We start from the raw sequence: 10,953 nt of genomic DNA on the forward strand, positions 1-10,953 counted from the left end.
AAAGTTTAGATTTTTAGGGTTTGAGTCTTCGTGTATTCTACTCTTGTATCGTTTGTGATGCAAGTTTAGAATCTAGTGTGTGTTCTGTCTTGTATCGTCTGTGATACTTGTTAGGACTGTTTGTGAGTATTGATTACTCTTTGTACTACACCGAAGTTGTGAAACAAGATGCTAGTTGTTTGTGTTGGAAGGTAACTTCTATTTTTTTTTGGTTTAGGTCTGATGGGTCACTTGGGCAGTGACTGACCATTAGGATAGTGATATGGGATCTCAGATCTAGGAGTTCCTAGGTTGAAGTCTATACGGGTAGGTCCTAGGTCATATAGTGTAAACGAGGAGTTTGCTGAGAGATATTGAATAAGGACTACTCTAGTGGATTTCCTTCCTGACTTGGTAGCCCCCAGAGTAGGTGTGTTTGTCACCGAACTGGGTCAACAAACTCATTGTGTTCTTTACTTTCCTGTCTTTTATTTTCTTGTTTTTATTTCTGTCTATCGCGTGATGTTGAAACATTAATCGTAACATTACAAACTCCGTAACATCGTACAAAACATATTAAAATAAGTGGGCTAGAATTTCAAAATATTTTTACAATTAACCATCAAAAAGAGATTGAAAATTCTTACAAATTGAACTTTATTTTATTTTGAAATCATTTATTGAACTCTGTTTTATTTTTAATTGCACTCGTTGATAATCATGTTCATTGTTTTTATAGATTTATAGAAAATTCTTACAAATTGTAAGTTGCAAAGCTAAGTTCAAGAGAACTTTTATTCATTTTGGTTGCATGATACAATAGAACTCATTAGCTAGAACAACAACAAATCCCCTTCGTAACAACAACAAATCCCATTCGGAGCTTGACCATTCACGCAATGTCCACCTCTTGGAAATCCCCTAGAAACACAATTTTCATAGCAATAGTTTGTGCAAGGATTGGTACAAAAGGTTCGGTCCATCACACTAGTAGCCAATCCTAAAAAAATTCAAAGTCAAAATTATATTATACATATGTATCGTTACTTCCTTTTTCAAAATATAAGTTTTATCCAATACATAAAGGAATTATTATTGAATTTTGAAAACATTCATACAAACAATACAACTTCATTTGAGTGTTTGAGTCATGCCGATTTAACAACACAATATAACATTCAATAATAATTTTCAATTTGAGAAGTAAATTTTATATAAAAAATGCAGTTCAAAAGTTAAAACTAATGTTTTTCATTACCTGAACTGATGATAAAAAAAATGCAGAAAATACCAAATAGATAAGATTGATTGGTGTAAGAGACCATTTTGTACAATATCACCTTATATTTTGCTTCCTGTAATATCTAACACTAACATCACTTCTATTATATAGACATCGAAAATGTATTAGTATAAAATAATCTTAATTTTTTAATATTTCCTTCTATACAAATTTTTACTTTATTAAATATCATTAAATCTCATTTGACTTGTTTTTTTTATTACAATTAAATCCCATTTGACTGTTAAGTATATATATGAACATTTTTATATTCCACATACACACACACACATATATATATATATATATATATATATATATATATATATAGATTTTACTATTATTATCGTATGAAAACATTAATAATAGGTCAGATTCAAAAAGTGAAAGTAGACAATAGTTTAAATACTATAAATATAAAAAGAGACATTCCCTTTAAAAAAAAGTGGGAAAATGTATATTAAATGTTATTTCTGTTTAATAGCGTAAAATTACATTTTACAATTTTTATAAGGAGTATAAAATATAGCAATTATTAAAATTTATTAAAATTAAATGTATGATTTATAAAATAGTAAAAGACAATAACAATATGAAATTGCGAAAAAGACACCATTTCTTGGTGTTTTTTATGAAATTTTGATTTTGATTTAAATTAACAATATAAATGTTTGTTACTTTCAAATTATAACAAACCAAACTAACCATGATTATCAATTTCAATGACACCAACAATATTACAAACAAATATATAATCTAAATTTTTATTTTTTGAATGACACAAACAACAATCTTTATTATATAAAACATTGTTTAAAGGGTCTTGTTAACGAGTGCCCTCAGGGATCCCAAATTTAGAAAATATTCTTTAAAAAAGTCAAATGTTACAAATTCCAATGCATTGATTACATATAATTTTTATAAAAACTTACTATTAATGGTTCTTAAAGAGTGCCCTAGGGGCACTCGTTAACATTTCCCTTGTTTAAAAGTATAATTGAGATAATGAAAAAAATAAGTATAGATATATTCATCTAGTTTGTTACACTTTTTGAATTATAAAGAAAAAAAAAAGGATATATATATATATATATATATATATATATATATATATATATATATATATATATAATGTCATGTTTGTCTCTGTTTTTAATAGCGGCCGCTCCCGGCGCGGAGCGGCCAAAAATGAACCACCGCTACGCAGCACTCCGACGCGGCGCGTTTGGAGAATGCAGAATTCGCGGCCGTTTTCCGGTAGAGCGGGGTGTAACGCCCTATTTAATTAATTGATTATTTTATTAAGTTTAGAGTATATTTATATGATTTATGTGATTTAAATGATTATGTGGTGTGTTGTTATTTTATTAAGAGGTTTTATTTTATTATTTAATAGAATGAGATTTGAAAATAAAATAACATTGAGATGAGGAGCTGTTTTGAAAATTTAGAGAGTTTAGTTGAATAAGTGGAAATAAGATAAAGAGGGTTGAAGAAATAAATAGGAGAAAATAGGTCAGAATAGTTTTTACGTGAAACAAGTTTTGGAGAAAAGGGAGAAAACAAGAGAAGAGAAGAACCAAAGAGGAGAGGTTGCAAATCGTTAATCCTAAGGTAAGGGTGGGACTAACCTTCAATAATTCTGAGTATGTGATTCTGAAACTGAATTTAACATGGTTGTAGGTTGGAGTCTTAGAATTTGAGAATTAGGGTTAAAATTGGAGAATTAGTCAATTAAGAGTAGAAACCTGTTGAATTGATGTAGAAACTGTGTACAAACCTTAGATAATCCATAGGATGATAATAGGAATCAGTTTTAAAGTTAGAAACATGAGATTGGGTGAATTTTGGAGAAAATCTGCATTCTGCCCGAGCTGACATCCATCGCTCGCCATAGCGAGTAGAAGCCTTCGCCTCGCGAGTGATGAACTTCATCGCTCGCCTAGCGAGTAGAAACCCCTCGCGTCGCGAGTGACCGTCATTGTTGCTCGCTATAGCGAGTGAATCACTCGCCATAGCGAGTTACCTAGTGAGTGAAACATGATTTTGCAAATTAATGTTAGAGGTCAATCTTTAGATGGTTTTGAGTGCCTTAACTTGTTTAGGAATGATTAGGCAAGTTTTTAGATTTAATTTGGACATAGAGTAGTCAGAAAATGGGATTTTGGGGTGAAAAATGTCAAGTTTCCGAGAGTACCCAGTTTCTAGCTCGCCAAGGCGAGTAGCCTTTTTCCTGAACTCGCTATAGCGAGTAGAATGGCTCGCCTCGCAAGCTGCACAGTGATAGACAACCTTGTTTAGGGTTCTTGCGATCCTTGTTGCACGAAGATTTATTAGTTGGTCCTTGGGGTAGAAACGAAGTTGTTTATAACTGTAATATTGTTGAGAGTTTGAAATTAAGATGATTAATGTTGTTAGTAATGTGATATAGTTATATATGTTGGAACAAAATATGTTTTACAATAAACCTTAATAAGTTTTGATGATAACAAGGTATTAAAAATTGTCAATTGGATATTGCTAATATTTGTTCAAGTGTACATGACCATAGACAAAGTTGAACAAATTTAATAGGTCTTGGAAGAACAAAAGAGAGCAAAGGAATCAACAAAAGAGAAACCTAAAGCATCTGAAGAAATCTGCCTCTGAAGTTGAAAGTGCTCCTGAAGCCAAAATGCATCTGATGACGTCATCAGAAGTGAGATTATCAGAAGCAAGTTCAGTAGCAAGTCCTTCAGAAGCCATTTGATCAGAAGTTGTATATCACCAGAAACTGAAGTTCATCAGAAGATGCAACCTGAAGTTTCAAATAGCTGTTTATTGGATTCAACCTCTTTTAAGATAGCGAAAGACTAAAGAAAAGGTGGCAACGGTTCATTTGAAAAGCATTGGGTGCTTGTCCTTGATGAGATAAAACCGCAAGTGCACGGTCTTACCGAAGTAGTATAAAAGAGTATCGTTCCGACAGGGAGTAGTTCAATTTAATTAACCTTTAGAGATGATTAGAAGAGAGAAGAGATTGTAGATTGGGGGTTTTTAAACGGTTAGAAGCAATATAATAAAAGAGCCTTGGGATCGTTGGTTTCATCTAAATAACAAGTCCTTCTCAAATCAAAACCATAAGCTTATAATGTTATGTTAGACCTAATTTCTCAAGACAGTTTCTCTTAAGTTCCTCTAGCAACCAAGCCTATTTCGCTGACTTGATTACTATTGGATTTTGGTTCCTCTAACAACCAAGCCTATTTCGCTGACTTGATTGTTATTAGTTCCCTTGAAGATCGAAACTATATGTCTCAAAGATTGCAAAGCCTATTTCGCTGACTTTGCAATCCTTGTCTGAATTCACTTGTTCGAATATCAAAACTCCACTTTCGTTTTATGAATTGATATTTGGAATAATGGACGAACAATTATCAAACCCTCCACTTTCGTTTCCACAGTTTGATAATGGTTAATCCATGTTAAGACGGTGAATTCAGATAAGAAACTAGGGTTACATAAGATTAAGGCTTAGGGCTTGGTTTGATTAGGATTATGTCATTTAGACTTATCCAACAATCCCAAGACAAGAAGAAGTCTACTCACTCATGTTCATCGTAGACATGGGGGAGAAGAGAGAAAGCATGAAAGTAAAAGACAGGAAAATAAAGGAAAGGAAAAGAACTTTATTGAAAAGCAATTGTCACTTATTGTATTCCAAGTAAAGATGAATATTTGTGATGGCTAGCTACTCTATTTATAGTACACAATTGACTTAAAATCTAAGCAAGTATATTCCTAGAATATTCCTCGGTAGATTGTGCGCCAAAATAGAATAGCTTGGAGTCCAAGCAAAAGCAGCAAAAGGTCTCTGGAGGGTGGCACGGCCGTGCCAAGGCTAGCACGGGCCGTGCCAGGCTTCTGATTTGTGGGAGATATATTTTGTTTCCCAATCTTCGTATTTTCGTGTCCAATTTGCTCCAAATCCCTTTCTTTTGCTCCAAGATTCAATCCATCCAATATTCTTCCCTGAAATATAATAAATTGCAATTTAAAGTAAACTATCCTAAAAAGGAAATAATACTAATATAAAATAATATAAAATCTAAATAAAACTAAACTAAAAAACATATTAAAATAGCATATAAATGACTCATCAAACTCCCCCATACTTGAATCTTTGCTTGTCCTCAAGCAAAAGGCATAAACGTAGTACCATCAGCAGTTAAATCAAATGACAATTTAATTAAAGCACATGTCTCCTCAAGGGCTTAAATCCCAAATGTACACTAATCACAAACTCAAGTATTTCTTGAAATCTTTATTCTACCCAACGATCAAGTTTTAAGTGAGTGTGTGTGTGAAGTCCAACCCTTTTCTTGCTCCTGTATAAGATAGGCATTATGAAGAAACATGGTCTAATCCTAGCACTAAACTAACCAAGAAAAATTCCTTCTACAATTCACATAAGAGAGATGGGAGTTTTTGAGAATCTTTGTTCTTTTGCCATATGCACATTTTAAGTTCTTTATTTAAGGAACAACATTTTCACGTAGGAGGTCGGAGGGCCTACCCCCTTCCCCAATCTAGATTCAATGATATTCCTTAAAACATCGTCTTCACGTAGGAAGTCGGAGGGCCTACCTCCTTCCCCAATCTAGTTTCAACGACGCTTTTTAAAGTTTTTCTCAAGATAACAATCACCTTCACGTAGGAAGTCGGAGGGCCTACCTCCTTCCCCAATCTAGATTTAGTGATGAGATCTTGGAATTATTTGGCTTTTTGGCTTTTTATGATCTCCCTTATACTCACTTATACTACTGGCGCTTTGAGAATTTTTAAAGGTTAATGCACCACTAAGATTAGAACACGTTTCCTTAAAATACCTATTCATACATTTACTCAAGGGAAGCAACTTTGTGTTTTTCTCATTGGAGAATTTTATTCACTTTGAAACAAGATGTGGTTATATCAAGAAGACTTAAAACACAAGAGTTTGCTTTCATGTACAAGAATCAACAAAATAAGAGGAGACAATGAAAATTTTTGTGTCATGATTTTTTCAATAAAAGTTAGCTACTTAACTATGCCTTTTACAATAAAACAGAACAAAAGAATAAAGTTCAAGGGAGTTTGGAAACACTACGACTACTGACACTTTATTAGGCTCCCCCCACACTTAGGAGAAGCATTGTCCTCAATGATTCAAGAGAAAAGAAAAATAAAAGAGAAGTAGAGGTAGAAGAAGAAGAAGCAGAAGAAGAAGGAGAAGGATAAGAAGGGAAGAGTGGAAGATGAAAGCTCACATTTTTATCATTGAGGTCCATATGGAGGACCTTGGAGGTGAAAGTGGTGCATCATGTTCCGAAGCATTTGGTTATTTTCTTCGGATATGCGGTTGCCCCTTTGGACATCATGCCTTATGCTCATGAGTTCAACACCTTGCCTTTGTTGCTCGGTGTTTATTCTTTCGACCTCGGTAGTCATCCATGCCCATCTTGCATCTTCATTTGTTTCACCTTCATTAGGGTCATGGTGTTCCTCATCATGGTGCAGTTGAGCACCTTCCTCTTCTTGATGCAAGTGTGCATCCTCTGTTTCTTCATTATGCTGTTCTATGTGCACCTGCGGGTCATCATCAACATACAACAAATTTGCTTCCACCTCGGTGTTAGTTCGAGATGGGTTAGGCAATAAAATCAAGATGGGCACATTGAGTTGGAGTGTATAGACAAAGGGGACTCGAGTTTTGATGAAATTCATAGAGATGAGAGTTTCTATGTTTAGTCTATTGTTACCCTCGATCTTGTTTATCCCTAGGTCTTCACTCACACCGAATCGCCCAGCTATGTATGTTATGATACCACCAACTACTATTTCTCCCCTACTATTGGACCTATTTCCTATAAGGGAAAGGTAGTCAAGCAAGTAAAAACAAGTGTTAATGGGTTGGTTGTGCAGCATAGCCCAAAGCATGAAGAGTTCATCATTCCTAGTGTTCCCTAGTTCTTTCCGTCCCCTAATGGTGCAAGCCATAACCCGTTGAAGGTACCTAAGTACGGGGTTGTGAATGTTGCTAGCTTTGTTGGCACGTGTGTTAAATTGGTCAAGACCGGTGATTTGCTCCCAAAAGGCGGCGGGTTGATAGTTAACCGGTTTTAAATTTTGATCCCAAGAGTCGTGGATGAACCCCGCATTTGCGAAGCCCAATCTCATCACAGAAGTGTTGAAGAGACATCTCATAATCAATATTCAAAAGCCGGAAAGAAACTCTATGGTTAGGGTTATCAAAGTTCAACCTATCTTTCGTAAAAACAATAGAACTTAAAAATTCATAGGTGAAGTTCTCATACCCTCGCATAGGTCTCAACATATCAACCCATCCTAGCCTTTCTAGCAGTTTTAACACATTATCTTTAATACCTAGCTTATTCATGTCATGGTTATCAGGGTACCTGCAAGGTTGTAGAGGTTTAGAGATTAGAAGTTTGTACCTATCCCTTTGCTTGTTGTCCCGGAAGATGATGCCATGATTTTTGGCTTGTGCTTTCTTCTTTGGGGGAGGTCCCCCGGATGAGCTTGCAACTTCCTTTCCACTTCTCTTTGAAGTCATTGCCTTGACCTTGCCTTCGGTGTGGTGGTTTGGTTAAGGGTTGTTTTGGTGGAAAAAGGTTGGATTAGTGTTGTGGTGAAGGTTTTGGGGTTGGGTTAGGGAGGTTGGTGAAGAATTTATGGTTTTTGGGTTAGGTTAGGGAGGGTTACGAATTTGGGTGATGGTGGTTGGGGTGGATGAAAGTTGTTTTGGAATGGTGGGTTATGGTTGGTATGGTGTTAGTGATTGATTGGATGGAGAAATTTTGAGAATGGGTGTGATTTGAGGGTGGTTGTGAAGTTTTGTAGTTGTATGGTTATGGAGGTTTGAGAGAGAAGGTGGAAGGTGGAGAGAAGTTTATGTTGGAGAGTGAAGGAAGAAGAAGTCCAAAAGGTAGGGTTATATTTACCTGTGGTCGGACACGGCCGTGCCAAGCTTGGCATGGGCCGTGCCAAGCTTGGCACGGCCCGTGCCAACATTCTGGACCTTGGCCATTTGTTTGGTCTATGAGGGTCTGGCACGGCCGTGCCAGTGTGAGCACGGGCCGTGCCAAGGTTCTGGAAGGCTAGGCTTCAAAATTTTCTGTTTTCTTGAATTTTTCTCGGACAATAACCTACAAAATAATTAAAAGAAACAAAAAACAAAAACAAAAGCAGTTAAATGCGTGGGTTGCCTCCCACGAAGCGCTCGTTTATTGTCATTAGCTTGACGTTAGGAAAGTGTCCTTAGAAAGGATCAAAGAGGTCATATTGTGTAGTTGACGCTAGAAAGCGTTCTTTCACATTATGTACTTCAATCATGTTACAAGAATAAAGAGCGGGACCTTTCATAACATTTTCCAGCTCGAACCCAATCATTGCATCACTTGCTTGAAAAACTATCCTTCCACTCTGAACATCTATTATAGCACCTGCAGTAGCTAGGAAGGGTCGTCCTAAGATTATCGGGACATCAAGGTCCTCTTCTATGTCGACCACTACAAAATCAGTCGGGATATATATCCCTTCTATTTTAACGGGTATGTCCTCGATGTAGCCAACTAGGGGGATAGTAGAACGGTCTGCTAGTTTTAAGATCATCTCGGTCGGTTTAAGCTCTCTTATTCCCATCCTTTTGAAGAGGGATAAAGGCAACAAACTTACACTAGCTCCTAAGTCACACAAGGCCTTGTCAACGGTTTCTTTTCCTATCACACAAGGGATGGTAAAACTACCTGGATCTCTAAGCTTTTGGGGTTGCTTCTTGATGATTGCACTTCTTTCCCTAGTTAAAGCTACTGTCTCCTTATGATCTATAGCCTTTTTCTTTGAAAAAATTTCTTTTAAAAATTTGGCGTATAGAGGCATACGAGATAGGGCTTCAACAAAGGGGATCTTAATGCAAATCTTTTTAAGTATGTTTAAGAATTTAGCAAACTGGGCCTCCAAGTTGAGCTTAGTGAGCCTTAATGGATTAAGAGTCTTGTTCTTATCAAGTGGTGTTTTTATCGCATCCTTCTCACCTAAAAGCTTAACACTCTCTCCCTTGACACCTTTGGCTTTGGTAATGGTCTCTTCTAACTTATTGCCCCCAAGAGAAATGGCATTGACATGGGCTTTGGGGTTTGTTTCAGTTTGACCAGGAAAGACTCCTGGTGTTTGAGAAGAGATGGCCACTTGTTGGGCCACTTGGGAGATTTGGGTCTCAAGCATTTTGGTGTGTGTGGCGATGGAATCAACCTTGGTATTGAGCTTGGAGAGAGAGTCGTTCAGAGATCCTGTTTGGTTTTTTAACTCCTGAAGTTGTTTATTTTGATTCATCATGCAATTTTCCAACAGTATTTCCAAACTAGATTTCTGAGCTACTCTCTGGTTGTTTGTATAGCCAGGTGGTGCTGTTTGCCCATAGGAACCTTGAGGATTTTTGTAAAAATTTTGATTTGGCCTCATTCCTTGGTTGTATTGAGCGTAATTCAGTTGCTCAATGTTGGCAGCACTACCTAACTGACAATCAACACCTATATGACCAGTTATACCACAGATTTCACAAGGAGGGGATGCAGAAGAAGGTGGGACAGCATTAACATTAAGTTTTTCAATTTTTTGTGTTAATGCCTCAACCTTAGCAGCAAGGTGGTTATATTCAGAGACTTCGTGTATACCTGCCTCTTTCTTAGAGGGAGTAGGAGTGGTGACGGCTCTTTCGTTGGTCCATTGGTAGTGATTCTGAGCCATGTCCTCAATCAAAGCATAAGCCTCCGTGTAGTTTTTGTTCATTAGAGCTCCACCTGCAGCTGCATCAACAGACATCTTAGTGGTATATGACAAGCCATTATAAAACGTGTGGACTATAAGCCACTTCTCTAGGCCATGGTGGGGACAAAGTCTAAGCATTTCCTTGAAACGCTCCCACGCCTCATAGAGAGACTCCCCATCTTTTTGATTGAAACGCGTAATTTGGTCTCTAAGCTTAGCTGTTTTGGATGGGGGGAAAAATCGGGCGAGGAATGCTCGCCTCATATCGTCCCATGAAGTAATGGAACCGACTTCTAGGGAATGGAACCAAGCGCTAGCTCTATCCCTTAAGGAAAAGGGAAAGAGATGAAGTCTTACGGCTTCTTGGTTCTCTTTTATGGTGCCACTGAGTCTGAGGAAGGAAGAAATATGGAGATTTGGATCCTCAGTGGGTGATCCAGAAAACTGGTTTTGCTGCACTAAATTGAGTAGTGCAGGCTTGATCTCGAAGTTATTACCCGCAACCGTTGGGTACACGATAATAGCTTGTGGCTCTTCCGTTGAAGGAGTAGCATACTCTTTGAGAGTGCGTTCAGCCATAGCAGTATTATTTTGTGCCTCTCTCTTTTTCTTATGCAAAAATCTTTCGATCTCAGGAATAAATTCTCCGAGACTTTTACTTCTTCGCATAAGAAACCGAGAACCCAAGAAGTTAGTGGTAAAACAAAAGAAAGAAGTAGAAGAAAAGAGGAAGAGAAGAGAGTTCTAATCACAAGGAAAGAGTTAATCAAATTAGTTTACTCCCCGGCAGCGGCGCCAAAAACTTGATGAGATAAAACCGCAAGTGCACGGTCTTACCGAAGTAGTATAAAAGAGTATCGTTCCGACAGGGAGTAGTTCAATTT

At 36.9% G+C, this 10,953-nt stretch overlaps 1 non-coding gene across 1 annotated transcript; it reads left to right on the forward strand.

Annotated features, from left to right (window-relative positions):
* Window positions 1–10,178: 10,178 nt before the first annotated feature.
* Window positions 10,179–10,285, forward strand: LOC120580353 (small nucleolar RNA R71). Its single transcript, XR_005646077.1, has one exon. It is a non-coding gene; the product is annotated as a small nucleolar RNA R71 (small nucleolar RNA).
* Window positions 10,286–10,953: the final 668 nt, after the last annotated feature.

Source organism: Medicago truncatula, chromosome 4, assembly GCF_003473485.1.
Source record: "Medicago truncatula cultivar Jemalong A17 chromosome 4, MtrunA17r5.0-ANR, whole genome shotgun sequence".
Classification (NCBI taxonomy): Eukaryota; Viridiplantae; Streptophyta; class Magnoliopsida; order Fabales; family Fabaceae; genus Medicago; species Medicago truncatula.